This window comes from Myiozetetes cayanensis, unplaced genomic scaffold, assembly GCF_022539395.1.
Source record: "Myiozetetes cayanensis isolate MyiCay16 unplaced genomic scaffold, myiCay2020 scf13, whole genome shotgun sequence".
Lineage (NCBI taxonomy): Eukaryota > Metazoa > Chordata > Aves > Passeriformes > Tyrannidae > Myiozetetes > Myiozetetes cayanensis.
In genome coordinates this window covers 2,234,029-2,252,550 of record NW_026086937.1, presented here as the reverse complement: position 1 = coordinate 2,252,550, position 18,522 = coordinate 2,234,029, and the positions used below count along the sequence as shown (strand labels likewise).

General features: G+C 41.8%; 1 protein-coding gene and 1 long non-coding RNA gene across 11 annotated transcripts in view; one reads left to right on the top strand and one right to left on the bottom strand.

The window, feature by feature from the left end:
* TRIP12 (thyroid hormone receptor interactor 12) overlaps nt 1–3,535 on the bottom strand; it is a 77,177-nt gene extending 73,642 nt beyond the window's left edge. For 3 of the 6 annotated variants that reach the window (XM_050307723.1, XM_050307726.1, XM_050307728.1), the window contains exon 1: nt 3,369–3,535. The gene's annotated coding sequence lies outside the window, so the exon portion shown is untranslated. Of the gene's footprint in view, nt 1–2,023; nt 2,146–3,368 lie in introns of those variants that run through there. The other 3 variants (XM_050307725.1, XM_050307729.1, XM_050307724.1) reach the window with 2 other exon arrangements.
* A 387-nt stretch (nt 3,536–3,922) lies between these two features.
* LOC126636067 (uncharacterized) lies at nt 3,923–17,405 on the top strand. Of its 5 annotated transcripts, none has more exons than XR_007627881.1 (3): nt 3,923–4,188; nt 7,880–8,020; nt 8,614–17,405. It is a non-coding gene; the product is annotated as an uncharacterized LOC126636067 (long non-coding RNA). The 5 variants fall into 5 exon arrangements; XR_007627882.1 differs by having other exon boundaries at nt 8,611–17,405; XR_007627880.1 differs by having other exon boundaries at nt 7,880–11,328; nt 11,462–17,405.
* Nucleotides 17,406–18,522: the final 1,117 nt, after the last annotated feature.

Genomic DNA, 18,522 nt, shown 5'->3' with positions numbered 1-18,522 from the left:
ACAGGACACTGATCATCCAACAGGCCAGCAGGAGATGGGTGATGTTTTTGAGAATGCAGAAGCACACCATGGTGCACAACTTGGGGATCTGATTATACTTTGTCACAATAATTCAGCTGCAGTGTGACAAAAGACAGACTCACCATCAGGAGTGTTCTACAGGCTGCTTACTAATGAGCTTGGTAGAAAATATAGCATGGCCTATAAATGTAAGATTAACACAGAGAGTTCTGAGATTCACTTACGCTGCAAATTAAGTACAAACATGTAGTTTAGCCAAACAGTAACTTTCCTACTTATGCTGCAGCTTCACTGCTTAAAAACAAAAAGTAATTTAGTCAGGTTATGTTTCTGGACTGCCACAGAGTAAATACCTGTACTTATCAGTGGTGAAGGAACCCCACAAAAACTCCTCGTGTCTCCACTCATGGCACTAAAGCCAAATGCATTATGTTTTTGCTACCCTGCTGCAGAAGAAACAGTGTCTTTGTTGCCTGCAGCTGTAGGCCTCAAATTCAGGAATGATGTTATAAGCACAAGTCCTCACTACAATGTTGTTTCCTGTAATGTTTACATTACATTACATTGGAAAACAAACAGTTAAAACCCAACATAACAAAGAAAATTAACAAATGAATTTGTGCATGATTCCTGATTGGGAATGCCAGTTCTGATTATTCATTTACTGGGAAGATGCAGGTTGTTTCCCTAATGGTCACTCTGGCCTGCTGAACTTTTGCAAGACATCAAAAGGCTCCATTTTCACAAGCTCTTACTCAACAGGTCAGCCCTCCTACTGAAGTAGATCTGCTATATTAATAAAGTAGTAATGTCACACTGTGGGTGACCTACAATTTTTCTACTAACAGATAAGACATGTTTAGGAACCTATGGAACCATCTGGAGAATGAAGACTTAAAAGCTGTTAATTCAAGTTTACTACTCATAGTTTTTGCAGAAAGACCCTAGGAATGGGGAAAAAAAATTGATTACCTATATTTCTAACACAATAGAATACACTAAACAATAAAAACTAAAAATACTTTTCAATTTAAGACCAAAACCAGTGTATATGCAGAACTGAGCCATTCACAATCAACTGCATTTTACAAATATAGAAACTATCACCAGTTAAAAACATATACTTCTGAAAACCTGAAAAAGTATTAATTACAGAATTTACTCAGCAAAACGGTTCTTAAACTTAGTTTAAGCATAATATTGATATCAGCCACAAAAACTGAAATACCAATATGTTCATAAATACATTTGATTCCTATCAATATTTATTAAATAGGCTACCAAACAATAGAAAGCTATACAGCCATTTTTCAAGTACTGCTTTCATGTCCATTATGAACATTTTTACATATGTATGTGAAATAAAATATTCAAAAACTTTTAGTTTAATGAAAAACTCAATCGCAGAAATAAAGAAAAAAAAAAGGAAAAAAACAGTGCTGTACAATTAGAACTCTAGCCTTGGGAATGGGAGAGAAGAGAAAGAGCTGGAAAGAATAGACTATACAAGAGATAAACGGAAGTAATCACAGCAATGCTTACTGGCTTTTAAAGTCTTACAAAAGTACACCCACAGTGGCAGCTCCCCTAAGAAAATCCTGTAAAATTAATTGAAGTGTTCAGAATTCCTCTTCTTTCTCATTATCGTAGATGTAATTCAGATTTATCAGGTGGCAACTACTAAACTCCTCTTTCTGACAGCCTTTAAAGCACCAGGAAGCTCAATATTCATAATACACACAATACATGAGCTGTGAAAGTTACCCTGTTTGAGCAAAGTTTTGCATTACAGTGTTAGAAGCTCTGCATCAATATTATTTCTGCTGAACAAGGCAAGAAATAAAAAAAAAATAAAATAAAAACCCAACTCAACAGCCTTTTGGGGGAGAAAAAAAAGTATTTCAAATAAAAATTATTACTGGATTGCTACACGTAATAAAAACACTCCCAAAACAAACTGCACGCTCTCTAAAAACGTTCTTAAGTTGCACGCCAGACTCACAGAATAAATTTAGGCCAGCACCAAGCACTCATTTCTTCCCCGTGTGTAAATGCGACACAATCAGGCCTCACACGCAGGCCTCTCTCTCCCCAACACAGGCAGGACCTTTGTTCCATACGTCGATGTTTTTCCCTCCGAGCCCTTGACACAACTTTCCATTCTTTGCCCCTCTTGTTTCCCGGCCGCCCGTCCAGGCTCGGGGCCGGCCGAGCCGTGCGGAGCCCCGGCCGCCGGAGAGCCCGGGGAGCGCTCGGGAAGGGGAAGGGGGAACAATAAAAAAGTTGGACACAGGAAGACGGGCCTGCAGGGCTGTCGAGAGCCCCGGCCTCGGATCCTCTGCCAGCCCCCGATCCCGGGGGCACCGCCGGGAATCCCCCCCCCCTCCGTGTGCCACCGGCACCCCAAAAGCTGACCCCCTGCCCAGCCCCCCGGGAAAGGGGAAGGAGGAAGAGCCAGGCAGGAAAGGCAGAACCCAGCGTTTGATCAGCCTCCAAGTACGACGCATTATGCAAGCAAACGCCGAGGAGCAGGCAACTTGCTTCTCGACCGAAAACAAGAAAAACATCGGCTAGGACATTGGGCTGCGAAAATAAACCCCCCTCGTGGGCAGCCAGCCCTGGGGTCCGACCCCACAGGCGCCTCTGCTCTCTGCCCACCTTCTTCCTCCCCCCCCAAAAAAAAACCTTGGGAAATATGGACGTCGGCCGATTATTTGACATTTTTATCGAGCCGGGCAGGGAGGAAAGAAAGAGGAATTGCTGTGTTTTTTCCTTTAAGATATTCGATAGCTCCTTTAGGGGAAAAAATAAAAAGGGGGACGAGTGGAAGAAAGAAAGGGCCATTGGGGGAAAGGGGGCCCAGCGGAGTGGGGGAAGGAAGACGGGGAAGGGCATCGAAATCGGCACGGCAGTGTCAACACTGACACTGCCCTTTTGTATCGGCAGCCCCGCAGGGCCCGCGGAGGGGCGGCCCGGCAGAGCCGAGGGGCGAGGGCTGTCCCCGCAGCGGGCCCGGGCACTGCCTGGCCATTTTGTCAGCTGCGTTTCCACCCCTTTCCTCGGCGGCGAGGGCCCCACTGCCCCCCTCCGGGCCACCCCACACACACTCACCAGCGCGGCGCCGTGTCGGTCCCCGCTCCCCCTCGCCCCCCCTCCTCTGCAACAATGCTCCGGGATGGCGCCGCTCCCCTCCCCCTGCCCCGGGCCGCCAGGAAGGGCAGCTCGACTAATGCCGGCGATGACACAACAGGCCCTGCTCGGAGGCTGTCCAGGGGCCCAGCGAGCGCCCCGCCGCCCCGCGCCCGCCCCCGCGGCGCCCCCCGAGCGAGCGGCGGGGCCGCGGGTACCTAGTTTGTCCCGGTGCGGCCTCCGCAGACGCTCCGTGCCTCGCTCCTCCCGGCAGCAGCCGCCTCGCTTCCCTTCAATTATCAGCTGAAGCCGCAGCACCGAGCGGCGCCTCGTCCGCCGCCTCCGCCGCCGAACCCCTTCCAGCGGCGCGAGGGGGAGGCCCCGGGACTACTTTCTCCCGGCGCCGGGGCCCCGCCGGGGCCCGCGCGCCTCCCGGGCCGGCGGGCGGCCCCTGCCCCGGCTGCCGCCCCCCGCGCAGCCCCCGCCGCGGCCCGGCCCCGGCCCCGGGCCCGCTCGGTGCGCTCGGCGGGGCCGCTGCGGGCGGCCGGTATCCCTCCGCCGGGGTCGTCACCCCGGGTCCGCGAGAATGTCCGCCCTCGGGGCGGGCGGGGCGCGGCGGGGCCGCGGGTCTGCGCTGGCACCGGCGGCGGGCTCGGACCCTGCCCGGCACGGCGGCGCCGCCGGGGCTGCTCCTTTAAGAGAGGGCCGGGCCCGCCGTGACCCCGCGCGATGTCCGCCCCTTCCTGGTTGCCATGGGGACCGCCCGCCGGCGTCCAAAATGGCGGCGGAGCCGCGCGGGGCTCCCGCTCCTTCCCCCGCCCGGCACAGCAGGAAGGTGGCGGGGCCTGTCCCCGGCCACTGAGGCAGCAGCGCTTTAGCCAGAGCTCGTCCTGCAGCAAGAAGCTCCTCCGTGCCGGGGCAGGACGGGGGGCGCGTGTTAACACCGGGAAGCGAGCGGGGAGGCGCCTCAGTAAGGGCTGCTGGCCGGGCCTCCTGAGGGCTGGGAACGCCGGGCCCCGAGCCGGGGATGCCGTGTGGGTGAGTAGCGGGGCGGCAGGAAAGGACTGGGAACAAAAAGGGTTATTTCCAAACCTTGGTGAAAGTATGTCTAGACGAGGAGCCTCTGTCTGTGGGAGATTCCTTCTGCCTGGGAAGGGGCTCTGGGTGAGGACCAGAGGAAAGGGGGAAATAAAAATCCTTCAAAATGGTCAGCAAATAGCAAGGAGTATCTTGTGAAGAAGTATCTTCCGTGATTTTGTAGCCTTAAAACAGACCTAAGTCCACGCTCAGAAACGCCTCCCAAATAAATAAGGTCCTAACATTTCAAGTGAATAAGTAACAAATCCTTAAGTAATGTCACAATATTCCTCCTAAGATAAGTCTGGCTGCACTCTCAGAATAACTAGACTTAAGGTGGGGGGTAAACAATAGTCTAATCTGTCATTCCAAGAATATGAAATTAAATTGCACATCTGTGAATGGGAAGGCTATATATATTTTCCATGTTGTACCTGAAGATGTTTGTGTGTCCTGCCTAATGCCTGTGTATGTAACTGGTTTTCCAAACAGGGAGAAAAGCAATGCTAAATATCCTGGAAGAGTTTTTGAACTTTTTTTTTTTTTTTAATATTCTACAGAATGTGTTTTATGAATATTTTTCAGAATAATTTAATAGGAATCATCAATGAGGAATGTCAAACAGTAAACAAAAGGGATTTAACAAATCTCATTATGAGTTTATAAGGTTATGAAATAAAACTGCAAATATTCCATACTTTTTGTTTCATTTTTTACTTAGTTGACTTTATAAGCATGAGAGATGAACACAAATGCTTGTCTCTGGCTGGACATACTGATTTAAAAGCTGTAAAATTTCAAAAATTTTCCTGAGAAAGTTTTTTAAATGTCTTACCAGAAAAAAAAAAATAAACAAACACCAACGTTTTTTGAAACTAGGAGGAAGTTTTTTGTTTTCGTAATTTAAACCAAAATAATAAACATATGTTTATTTCAGGGAAGAATTGCTGCACAATAACTGGGAAAAATATGCTTTTAAATAGCTGAAGTCTTGCAATGGGCCTGTCCAGTTGACCCCATGGGAATCCTCTCCGTGCCCTGCTTGTTCATGGGATATGTAATTGAGTGCTGGGGGGTATTTACCAGTCATTTTCACGCTCAGCTAATAAAAATAAGATGTTCCTTATTATTATTATTATTGCAGTCTTCAGTGTTTTGGTTCTCGTATCTGTTTCCTGTCAAACACTTCAGATATCTATTCTTGGGTTTTGAGCTGCCCAAATATATCCTGAAAGCAAAGCAGGCAGTTAACATAACTGTCAGTGTAAGGAAGTTAAAACTGTTCTGCAAGTGTTTGTTGCACAAAGCATTACCAGGAAGCTGGTGCCATTGAAAAATAACTGGTTTGGATTATTTGAAAAGCTCAGCTTTCTTTAAAAACACAGAAAGGAGTTTGTGGCTGCATACTGGATTTGAAGGAAGGGTTCCATGTTTCTTGAATGGTCTACTTGGGCTTTACGTGAGCAGGAAATTCGGATCCTTCAGATGAAGTTATCAATTTACTGGGCGTGTGTTACACAGCTCCAGAGTGTTTGTACCTGTGGTCATTGCCAGGATTTCCAGGTATCAACTGACCATCAAGTCAAGCTGCCACAGAACCAGAAATCCTCTACAAATACAGAATATCTTAAGAATGCCTAAGGGCAAGACATTTAGTTGGGCAGAGAGGCCATATCAGAGGGGCAAAAACTAGTCCATGGCAGCAGACTTTGTGTTCAGATGAGTCATGTGAAGTGTCTGTGGCTTTTGGTTAGCTTTTTCCCACATTCAAGGGAATTCTATCAGTTCTCTCATGCAACCTGCTGGGTTGAGGATGTTCTCCAGAAGGCATTTTGGAAGTCTGTTGTGCCTGCCTCAAGTCACTATAGTAGGCCCAACCTGCTGTATAACTAAAAATAGATTAACAGGAAGTACCGTAAATGAACATAAACCCTACTCTGAGAGTAAAGTATAGGCTAATAAGTTTTCTGAAGCTAAGTATAGGACAATAGCCAAATAAGGAGGACAAGGCAGACAACCAGAGAACCTAGGATGTGACACCACAGGAGAAGGGGAGAGCCCTGTAACTCACTGCAAATAACCCTTCCAAAAGGAGACCGTATAGGTACAGATGCTAAATGAGCATTGGTGGAATACAGCTCAACCAGCTGGATTGTGCAAAAGGAGAGATCTTAGGAGCCATCAGTGAAAATAACTTTGTTCAAGTAGCTGTTTCAAGTCAGCAATTGTAATCTTACAAATGCAGAGAAACTATTGCGCATATTTCCCCTGTGTGGGCATCTGCCAGTTCCACTGCAGAAATATAAGACTCAAAGAGATGACTCCGGGTCATCAAGTCCCAGTGCCTGCTGTTTCATTCAGCCACATAATAGATCTTCATAGCATAAATGGGATTTGATGTGTTTCAAAGGTAGTGAGGCTTTTTCACACTGCTCCAGACTATCACTTCTCTGATGGTTAGAAAGGCAGTTATGCAGACTAATTTACAGCTTCTTGTGTTTGGATATCTTGTGTGTAGGTAGCAATGCTGTATTTGTGTGTGTATAATAGTGTGGTCCTTCAGGGCTCCATCTTGGGCCCAGTGCCCTTCAGCATCTTCAGAAATGACTTGGACAAAGGACTGGAGGGGATACTGAGCAAGTGTGAAGATGCCACAAAACTGGGATGAGCTGTTGACTCCTTCGATGGCACTGCAGAGACCTCGACAAATGAGAGGGCTGGGCAATCACCAACCATAGGAAGTTCAACAACAGAAAGTGCTGGATTCTGCACCTGGGATGGGGCAACCCTGGATATACAGACAGACTGGGGAATGAGAGGATGGAAAGCAGTGCCAGGAAAGGGAGCTGGGGGTCCTACTAGAGGAGACTGAGGGGAGACCTCACTGCAGTCACAACTTCCTTGTGAAGGGAAGAGGAGGGGCAGGCACTGAGCTCTTCTCTCTGGTGACCAGTGACAGGACCCGAGGGAATGGCCTGGAGTTGTGTCAGGGGAGATTTAGGGTGGTTATTAGAAAGAGGTTCTTCCCCCAGAGGGTGGTTGGCACTGAACAGGCTCCCCAGGGCAGTGGGCACAGCACCAAGGCTGCCAGAGCTCAAAAGGTGTTTGGATGATACTTTCAGGCAGATGTTGTGACTCTTGGGATGGTCCTGTACAGGACCAGGAGTTGGACTCGATGATCCTTGTGGATCCCTTCCAACTGAGTACATTCTGTGATTCTGTAAATGTACAGTATTGTATATATTCAATAAATATGCCCTCTTGATAGGTTTGGTTTGTTTTTTCCGTTTCCACTTGTGAAGCAGACTCTGCTTCCTGGTCACTCCCAGGATCTTTTTCACTGCATTTCTTCCCATTAGAAGTTCCAATTAGAACAAGTGCTGTGTGCAAAAGCATTGTTACTTCCCCATGTCTTCTGGAAAATCCTGTGTGATTTAAATTTTAGGATTGTATTTCACTTTCTCTACCAAAATCACATTAATGACTCACGATCATCCTTTGATTAGTTATTATTCCAATGTCTTCCTCCTCTGTCAACTTTCAGTTTATAACCTTCTGGTTTGTGGCAGAAATTATTTCCACATTAATGACTTTGCCATTTGTACTTTTCAATTTTTATTTTTGTTTGTTTGTTTTCTTTTTCCCCCTCCAGGACTGCTCTGAGTTGTTGTGAAGGAGAAGCTGGTGTACATGTCAGGATAAACATACTAAATAGAAAAACATGCTGGGCCATAACATGTGTACTCGGAATCCTGTTGGAATTCTTGGGAACAGTGAATAGTTTTTGTTTTCTGTGAGTGCATGTAATTTTACATAGAATGGGATTTTTGTTTTCTCATGATTGACATGAGGGATGGCAATTTGTGTCACGTATGCCTTTCCATTATCTTTTACTGTATGTGTTCTTCACTCTTGAAATGCCAAATTAATATTTGATATGCCAGTTATAATTTGGCAGGGTTTATCACAAACAACAATAGATGTTATCTCTTTGTATAAATCATATGGCCTCCAACATCAAATGTAAGGTGGCTTAAGAGAGCCACACAAATAACCCTGCAAAATAGAATTTCTTATAAATTTTCTAATGGATGATATGTACAGGTTTTGAAAAGTGCAGTGAGAGGAATCCAGATGGTGGGGTAGAGTAGAAAAGATGGGTCACTCATTTTGGTCAAACAAGGACTATAGACACACATCCCCCACCTCCCCCCAAAAAAGTCTGGTGCTTAATCTGCTTATAGGGCAGGCTGATAACTAGAATGATGAGGCTGATAACAAAAGAAACGTAATGGGAAAATGATCCACTCAACATGTAATTAATACCAGCATCTGTCACCATTTAATGAATGCTGCACTAATCAGAGGATTTTGTCATGTTAGTAGAATGTGGAGCCACTTCCCTGTCAGAGGCAGGAGTCACATCCACCGTCACTGCGTGCAGTGTTCCACACAGGATCTGCCTGGACAACACTCAGGGTGGCTCAGCTTCGTCAAATGTGCAACTGCACAGTTGTGTCTTTGGGGAGAGCTCAGCAACTGCATTCTCTAGCAAACATATACAGGACATGCAGATAGCAAACAGTGCAAGTAACCAGGCAAACAGTTCTGATGGATGTTCTTGTTCTTTACCCCTCACTGCTCCCATTGTTTGGTGTTCGCCTCTACATCTTCAATCAGTTTCTGATTAAATCAATACATTCTGAACACAGCATGTTACTTTGGATACTGAGAACTAGAGTATTTTCTTCAAAGACCCTTATAATTAATTGTTTTAATTGAAAAAATAAAGTCGTTTTTCTGGCTTTTTAGTTTTAAGTAAAAATTCTGAACCTACAGCACTTAAATCTTTAAGAACATTTTTTAAAAAATTCTTTCTCAGTAAACAACTCAATTCTATGTCTGATCCCTATAAATACTAAATTTAAAAAAAAAACCACACAGCAATAAAACCCAAACAAAAACTAACCAAACAAACAAACAAAAAAACCCCTCACACATGTTATCATTTTCAATAAAATTTCAATTTTAGGAGACATATTAATAAGTGATCACTGTAATGATCGTGGACTGGTTGATTTTCAGTTATGAGGACCTTTCAGGTTTTATTAAACCTGCAAGGGTAGCTCCTCCATTTGGTTAAAAAAAATTATATTATAAAGTTACCTATTGAATGCTGGCCTTGTTTTTAAGTCTTAATGATGACATTTGACATGTAACCTATTTGATTGACAGGAGATGCCATTTGAAGTGCTTAAGCCAGATGGATTGGAGGGGGGGAATTAACAGATGTTATAATAGTAATTGAGCTGAAATTAATTTCACATTATGCAAAACAATTTTTTTGAAAGATGTCCTCTTTTAAGTAAAGATCTGTGGGAGATGAACCTTTTTCAGAATTCTACTATTTTATTTGCATTTGAAACCTCAAGGATACCACACCAATTATTGCCTATCTGGACCAATTCTATTTAAGTCTCTTCTTTGACTTTTCAAAGAGAGAATTTGTGTTCTTAACAAACAAAACAGCACAGAGCTTTTTCTAGAGCAAGCTTAAAAAAATTGTATTTTTGTTATGAACTATTTGTATGGAGGACTTTATTGCATGAAACTAGGAACTTCTTGTTGTTGCCTTAAATTAGAAACCTTTCAAGCATAGTTTGATGAGCTCAGAAGGAAACCATTTTGTCCCAGCTCAGGAAATGCTCTGTTGTGCTTAAGAAGTGCATTTCCAAAACAGTCAAACACAGTATCACACAGTATTAAGCAATTATTATCAGCAGAATGTTTGTTAATCCTAAAATACATAGGGAAATCTCCTTTGCCTTTTTGCTGTCTCTAATTCAGACATCCAGGTAAACAGCAGAGCTGCTTGGAAAATGGAGACAGTTTCTCTGGGGAGCTAATGCTGGACTGGAAAAACAGGAATCCTGCTGTCAGGTATTTCTGTGCAGAGCTCCACTATTTGGTTCAGCAGTGCTGTGATGGCGTGTGATGGTTTGGACACCTCACAGCACCTCTCCCTTCTCCCATGATCCCACCTCGGGATGGGTGCAGCTGCTCACTCTTACCCGTAAGGTTCTGGGGAAGATCTGGGAATTCTTCGGTCGTGCTGCAAATTGGAAGATGTGATCCAGCACAAGAACCCAACTGACATAGGAAAATCTGGGCTTTTAACAACTGAAATGTGATTTCTGGTGTGTTGCCCTAGTAGTGCTGGCACTCCAGGGCTGTCCCTACTGGTGCATCGAGATTCCTCTCCAGAAGCATCACACAGCAGTGTAAGTGGTGGGCTTTTTCCTCTCCAGAAGACTCAGTTCTCTCTTTTCTGAGGGGTGGTTGTTTTGGGGTTTTTTCTTCCCCACAAACGTTACTAAATGCTTACCTCATTTGAAATTAGAAATATAACTGATACTGAGTCCTTAATTAGCTATCTTGCTTGTAAGTTCAGTTGTTTGTGAGCCTATGATAATTCTGTACTGTTGTGTGGACCTATAAAATTCTTTCTGAAGAAGTTGAGCTGTCCTTTGAAGATGCATTGAAATATTCTTGTATCAATTTCAATTAAGGTGTGTTAAAGATGATAAAGTAATCTTAGTTAATTCTCTGTGAACATTGTTTGCTGTGGTTTTTAAAAAAATTCTGGTTTTTCTGTATCAGTGGTGGCCTAGAGATGTATTTTTTTCTTCTGTCTCAGCTGGGTTTTGTCTCCTTATAACTAGTCTTTCATACACAGACAGCAGTATCATGCAGAATTGCAATGTTTAAGCTCCCATTTTAAGTTTTATGCATGGTTTTAATGTTTGTGGCTTTCTTCAAAACTACTGTGCTTGATCTGGTCCTTCCTGCCAGTGATGATTTCCAGGTCACGACGGAGCGATAGTTCCTCAAGGTGAGCAATCACAACGACCTTCTGCTTCATTAAATCAACATTTCCTGCTATACCCAAGTGCTGCTCTCATGTTCATTATTGTCAGTGCTTCCTCCAGAGAAAGATTTAGTTATGTTTTTCACCTGCCTTACTTTAGGTAGTACATCCTTACCCATGTTGTTCTCTCTCTTGGGGTTCTTCAGGAATAATTCTACTTTTGGGTTCCAAAGGTAAGTTTGTGTTCTTATCTGTTGTCTTGTTTTCCTTTTTTCCACTTCAAGTTAGGAAAACAGTTATTTCTTCTTTTCTGTTGCCTTTATTAACCCAGAGCAATTTACCTTATTTCATTTTCCATTTACACAGTAGCATTCATGATGAAGAACTTTCAGGTATGTTTACTTGACTAGGCATACCATATATTTATACTTTGTTCATTTACCAAAAGTCATTTAAGTGCACTCAGTAAAGTGTTCAAGGGAAGAAGGCAAAGCTAGAAAAAGATCTCAGTGTGGGCAAGGCTATGAAAGGTTTTATCTGAAGATGCATTAGTGTAATTTAAAAACTGCTTTTTTAAACAAACTTGCTGGTCTAAACTTTATGGATTCTTATTGTAAAGATTTGCTTGATTTTGATTGAGTGTAACTAAATCAATTTGTGTTAAACTGAAATCAGCCTAAATTAAACCAGAGTAAAAGTGCCGGCAGCTTTTGGATGGACTTCACTAAATAAGATTAAAATTGTGCATGGGGTGCAACCAGTGGAAATGTCATTTGTTGGCTGAGACCTAAATTACACAAATTATCTGGAGGAGGGTGGGAACTAGAAGAACAAACACTAGTGCACAGTAAAATGATCAAAATGATTTGTTGAAAAAGGCAAAATAATACTGTAGAAGCAGAAGCCTAAGAGAGTGTCTGAAGCCAGAGTTCTAAATAACATAATGGGATGATAGTGAACAATAGAGTGAAAGGAGGGACAACAGATGGGCATTGCAGGCCAGGGGAGCTGTGTAGCTGGAAAGCAGCAAAAAAGCAAGCAGAGACTTGTGACAGAAAAGGCAATGTATGTTTTTAATATATGTGCACATCAAATTATCATGACAAATGGTAATGAAAGGATTTCAGCATTCACTAAGGTGGTGCTACAGCTGAGTTGTGCAACTGCTCCCTCCTCTGCAGTTTACAACGACACTGAAACCTAAAGGTAACAAATATTAAGTTTCATGTAAAATAAGTGATTAAAAATGGACTGGAAAAAAAATCAACCAACTTTCCAGAGAGCAGGCTACCTGTAGTACTGAGCTGAGCACTGCTTGAGAAAAAGGGCCGTACTTAACACAGCTTTTCCTGCAACCTGGAAATGTGGGCAGGAATCAAGTATATCAGAATGCCTGCACATTGTGAGGGATTCTTTAGTGTTCCTGTCTTCCAATCTGAGCTGGAATTAAAGCTGTAAATAGACAGAAAGGGAACTTGAAAAACACACTGGTAGTGTTAGTCTGTTCTTAAAAAATGTGAGGAGATTTTAGGGGCCACTGCAATAGGTGTTGCTCCCAATTTAGAGTGAGGGGTGTCAAGTGTTGGAAGTGAGATGCCCACATAAGAATATAGGAAAACAGTTTCCAGCAGATACTACATTAGACTGGTTGCAGATGTATACAAATCAGGATGGTAAGAAGTATCCAAGAAAGGAGCAGTGGGATGATTGAACTAAGATTTCACCTGTAATAAAAAGGATTGCCAGTTATATGTACATACCCCGCTAAAAGAGGTGCAGATTCCCTAAAAATTACTTTGCACTGCTGCACTTGAGGACTTTTTGTACACACAGTGGGGAGTCTGACTGTTCAGTTGTTTGGGTTTTTTTACTCTAAGAAAGAGGAAAAAAACACACACCAAAAAAATCCACAAAACACCTAACCAACCAGCCAAACAAAAAAACCACCCAAAAATCAAAGCAGAAGAAACTTAAAGCACAGACTAGACCTGAAATTGTAACAAGACCTTGAAACTGAATTAAGGAGGACAAAACTAAAAGAAATGGTTTTAAGTGAAACCTGTCAGTGTGTTATCCATCTAGAAAGGAATGTTATGCCTTGCACTTGGCTTGCATCCTTTGTTCTGTTAAGTAGTGGAATAATCTCTTTGTGGCGGTCTTATCTAGGTCTGCCTGTTTAATCACATTAATAAATGGCAAGTATCATGCTCATAATTGAAGACTCTGATCCTCAAGAGTAATATTTTATTCCCTCTGATAGCGTTGCTTCCCCCTCAGCACATCCCCTCCCTTCTGCACTGTGTGTCTCTGATCTGTGCACGAGGCTGTAGGAAGGTAGATGTTACCTTCCAAAGCACCTGTGCTGTTGGCAGCTGGGAGAAACAGCTTCAACTGCTTTTTTTCCCCCCTTGTTTTCTTGACTTGTTATTTATTCCCTCTCCCACCTGCAAAGTCTAGCAAAACCAATGAGGAAAGATATTAAAATAGGAAGAAACCAGGTATGTAACTGAGAAAAGGGAGGAGACCATGGCAAGGCAGCAGATTTTGTGCTCAAATATAACTACTGCATTCCCCAAAGGAAAAGACAATTATTTTTTCCCCAGCTTTTATTCCATCTTCCTCCTGTATTTTACTAACATGTTTTTCAGATGCTTTAAGTGGAAGCCTTTGGTAGTCATGCACACAGAGCTAATCCCTTAAGTGGGTTGATGCTTCAGAGTGTCAGTGAAGTGGGGGGAAAATTAGCAACTTCGTAGTTGCTACATACGAAATTTTGGAATTGAGGTATTTCTTTTCTTCTTCATACACCTGAAATATTTGTTAAAAGCAACTCACAGAACAGTTTGCCTTGACCCCAGGAAGTTGTTTTTCTTTCCTTACAGCTGTACTCTGCTACAGTTCACTCTTGTGTTTTGGCTTGCTAACTAAATTGTTTTAACCTCTTGCTATGTATTAATAGTAATTTTTTTTTTTTATCCAAACCCAGAGCAGACACGGAGAAGGGAGGGTTTGCATGATGACTGTTGTGGCCCTACAAACTTCCAAGTACACACTGGTTTGAGAGAATGTTTTTTTTTCTCGGAGAACAGTTTATTTAGCACAGCTTTTTAGGTTTTACACTTGAGGCATATCTGGAAGGGACATCCCTTAGAAGGATGAAAAATGGACTATGTCTAATAAATGCCAGAGATGTATTTTTTCTTCTCATGAGTGCACATCAGAAGAAAACTATTGTCCTCTAGAGATGTAATCCTATCAGTATAGACAAAATAGTAGTTTGTATAATTTCCTGTACTGTAGCAAATGCAAACATAGACTTTCATATCAATTGTCAAATGAATTAGGACATTGAAAGCCCTACCTTAAATTTGAAAAGAAAGGTAATAAATTGCCAGAAGAACAAAATGCTTCCAATTTCACAGACATAGCAGGCTAGTACCTATTTGATTTCATATTGTACATGCCTGAAATAAGGAATGAGACCCGGGCATGGCTTTAGTTTCATTTCAGTTTGGTGGACTCTTGCACTCAGATGTGTTTCATTTTTTGTGCTTACTCTTATAAAGTTGTCCTTCAGAGACTTCTGAGAGCCCTAATAAACGAAGGCTTCATTAACTGCAACCATTTTACCTTCTTTTCCAAGGAAACAGGTCAAAACCTGTCAGCAGTTTCAAGGTACACACCACCCTCCCCCCCAAAACCAGTGCCGCCCCTTCTGCCAGGTTGCATTTCCCAGTGTTCACATCCTTGCATATTAACCCAATCAAGAGTTCTCAAAATAATCTCCTTTGGCCAGTCAAATATTTTCCTTACCAAGAATCTAACTGGTTTTGGAGGCAGGAGAGAAAAAACACCTTACACACAATACAGAGTCGCCTCTTTTTGGTGGAAAGTGAGTGAAATTTTAAGGTACTTTCCCTTTTTGAAGTGACCTTGAAGCCAAAGCTTCATTTGCTTGCAAAAATGAGCATAGCTTTAGTCTAAGCCTAAAGGTTTCTCTTGTCCCACTCAAGTTTTCCTTTATTCCTTACACAGGCAAAGCTGTAGTGTGGCTGTAGCTGCAACTGTGTGAAAAATTTGCTATAAAGTGAAAAACCAGTACTGTAGTATCGATATCTCAATTAGCTGTGACTGTATTAGAGTAAGAGTAGAAAAACCTGTGCCAGGAGGGGTGCTTCTTCAGAAATAAAATTGCATCTACACTGACAGGGACTGGAAAGATGAAGGAAGCAGCTAAGCTGGTAGTTTTCACTGAAAATTAATTTCAGAATTTAAAAATATCTGTCTTGTGAAGGCATCTGATTTCATGGCATGGAAGTTGAGCCTCAGTTTACAAATTCTTAGGCAACAGATCAGCAAATACTGGCCTCAAGCAACCAATTAGCTCAAAAATATTTAGGTATACAGATCATGACTTTACAAACATCTGTGTTATAGTTATCTCCTTTAAGATATTTCAATATGCTGGTATTTAATCCACTTGCATTTTGTATAGAGTTATGTGAGGGTGAAATGGACAATTTCTATACCAAGGTACATGAAAATGGATTGGTTTAAAACCAATAGATTCATTTGAAATTGTAGTAAAAATGCAACAATGTTGTGCAAGAGAAAATGAGATAAAATGAGGACAGAAGCATTTGAATACTGTCAATTTTAAAATCAAATTTTTGTGGTCTCCTCCACTCTACAAAATCCAGCCAAAAGCAGAGATTTATTTTTTTTTAATCTATGGAAAATTAATAGAATATGAGATAAAATAGTCTGGGAGAAGGGATTTAGAGATAAATCACTAAGACTAATAGAGAACGTGACTTTTTTTTTCAGTAGAAGACACAGTGGCCCCTTCACTGCACGGGGAAATGAGAGCTTGGACTGCAGTGACAAACCCAAGGGTGAAAACAAAGCCTGGGGATTTGGGCCATTCACCTGGGACACAGGAAAATGTTTGCCTCCAGATCTCCTGAGTCTCAACAACACTATTTTCTAGATTCTGGAGCCACCTTCCTTCTCCAGTGAAGGTTTAGCTATTTCAAGGAGAACAATTTCAGGGGACAATTAATCTCCATATAACCTGTAATCCGAGGAACTATATTTTGAGTTTCTGCAGCTGAGTCAAGATTGAAATCCTAAAAATGTGTATTGGGGAAGGAGGAAGTTCCTTGTATGTTCCTTGTGTAGAGAGTTTCACAATTCACACCGTCGGTCTTGACCTTCCCCCAGAGGTTTCTCCTTAGACAACGTGAGTCTGTCCTGTGACACTTGTCTTTACTCATATAACATCCAAAATAGATTAAATTAAGGCAAGGGTGAGTCCAGCATCCTTAACAGATGTCTCACCATATGACAAATTTCAAATATTATTTTCTCATACCATGTAAATAGTAACTGCTTCTGGTAGTTTACAGCCCAGATTAATTTTGACAGTCGGTACTTACTACATAGATCCTTTTTTGCTGATTTTCACTTAAATAATTTGGTTGTTTTATTTGTTTAAAATTTCCTATGGCTTTTTACCTGAAGCCTTGTGTGGTTGCTGCTGTTTAGATTTGGTTTTTGCTCGTCCTTTCCTCTTCTTTTTTCATGAAGAAATGCCAGTGGAATAAGCAACGTGGCAGTGAATTGCTTTAACACTTGCACCTCCAAATAACATCGAGAATGGAATGTGTCCATGGTAACCAGGATGCATTTACAACACTTTCCATTCCTCATCTTTTTAATCTATGCAAATAATATAGGTACTACAAAATCTCTGCGTTATTTTTATTCGAAATCACCACGTGCGAAGAAATTATGGAGAAAATTGCAGACTGTCCTGGGTATTTGTACATAAGGAAGTTTTTAATGGAATAGTGCTACTGACAGGTTGTTCCCCTGTAAATCAAAGAATAATGTTTAGAAAAATCACAGTGGTGTTCCACAAAATCACTTGAATATTTTACTTTTCCTGTGCCTCTGCATGTTGGCCTGATCTTTCCGTTTGGCAGATACTTCCACTGCAGTTTGCTTCCTGCTCTAACAATTAAGAGGAGGTAAAATTATAGAAATATGTATTGCTGTCATTTTTTAAAAATTACTGTTAAAAGGCTTTGGAATTTGTATTTGCACACAATACTCCAAGAAAGTAAATTTTTATAGCCATGTTAAAACATCCGTTGTAATGCACAGGAGTGTTCAATTTGTAGAGTGTTGACTTAGTGCTTCATTTTACAGTTTGTTGGATTGTATAAAGATAAAAATCTTATTCAAGAGTCTGTGGACACATCTGCCCACTCCAGTGCTTGGATTAAATACGTTTGGTGCACTCACATATACCTGAAGTTACATTACAGATAAATACACTCACACACACAAAATACTAAACAAACAACACCTGGAGTATTGCTGTGAAAAGTTTGTCTTGCTCACACCAGTGCAGAAGTTGAGTATCTGCTGTCTCTATACACTTTGTTTTGTTGTACTGTACATCCCCTACTGAAAAGTATTGATTCATGTCTTTAATTTGCACTTTGTAATCTGTGGTGCAACACAGTTCTGCTTTTCTAGCAATTAGACTTCTAAAATTGTGTGTAGTTCATTTTCTGTACAACCTCATAGATATTATCTGTAGAACACTGTTCAAAAGTTAGAAAGCAGCAGCTGTTAACCATTTTTGGCAAGTGGTTTTGGGGGCAGGTAGAACTATTTTCTTTTTCAGTAACACTTGGCATTTTCACGTTGAGAAATGGGAGTTTTGGGGTTTTTTTCTTTTTTTTTTTTAAATAAATGTCACTTCCAACGTAACATGAAAAGGCCCAGAGAAAGCCTATAATATGTATGAAATGGTGTTATTTTTGCAACATGGTAATCTATGTTGTGCATGTACACTACAGAAATGTTAATTCTGCTGTGATCAAATGTTGCAGTGGGGTCATTTATTTCTCGTATATTCTAAAATGCAGATTGGGTGAATATTTTTTTTGCCTTCTGAGAGGCAACTGTTTCACTGCAAAGGAATAAAGATTGTGTGTGTATTGTAAAATAGGAGGAACTTATGTAACTGAGTAGGATTTTTTTTTCATTTATTCACATAATAAGGGTGCAGAGTATTGCAGATATGTCTGAGCAGTAATCGAAGCCATTCTGTGTGTGTGCAATCAGAAATATGATTTAGCATTCTGATTACTCCCCATAATCATATATTAGCCATGATAGCCATCAAAATGATAAACTTTACCTGACTGTATTTGGCATTCAAATGTAGATGTTAAGCCTTTATTCAAACTTGTTTGCTGTTGCTGTAGATGGGATATTAACAAGATAAAAGAAAGACTTAAAAATACAGAAATGACTGATGTCTTAGCAGATCATCTGGAATCTGAGCTTTAATTTGAAAATTAGTGGTGAAAGTGAATGCAACTCACTGGGAGTTAAAAATACTTAATTCT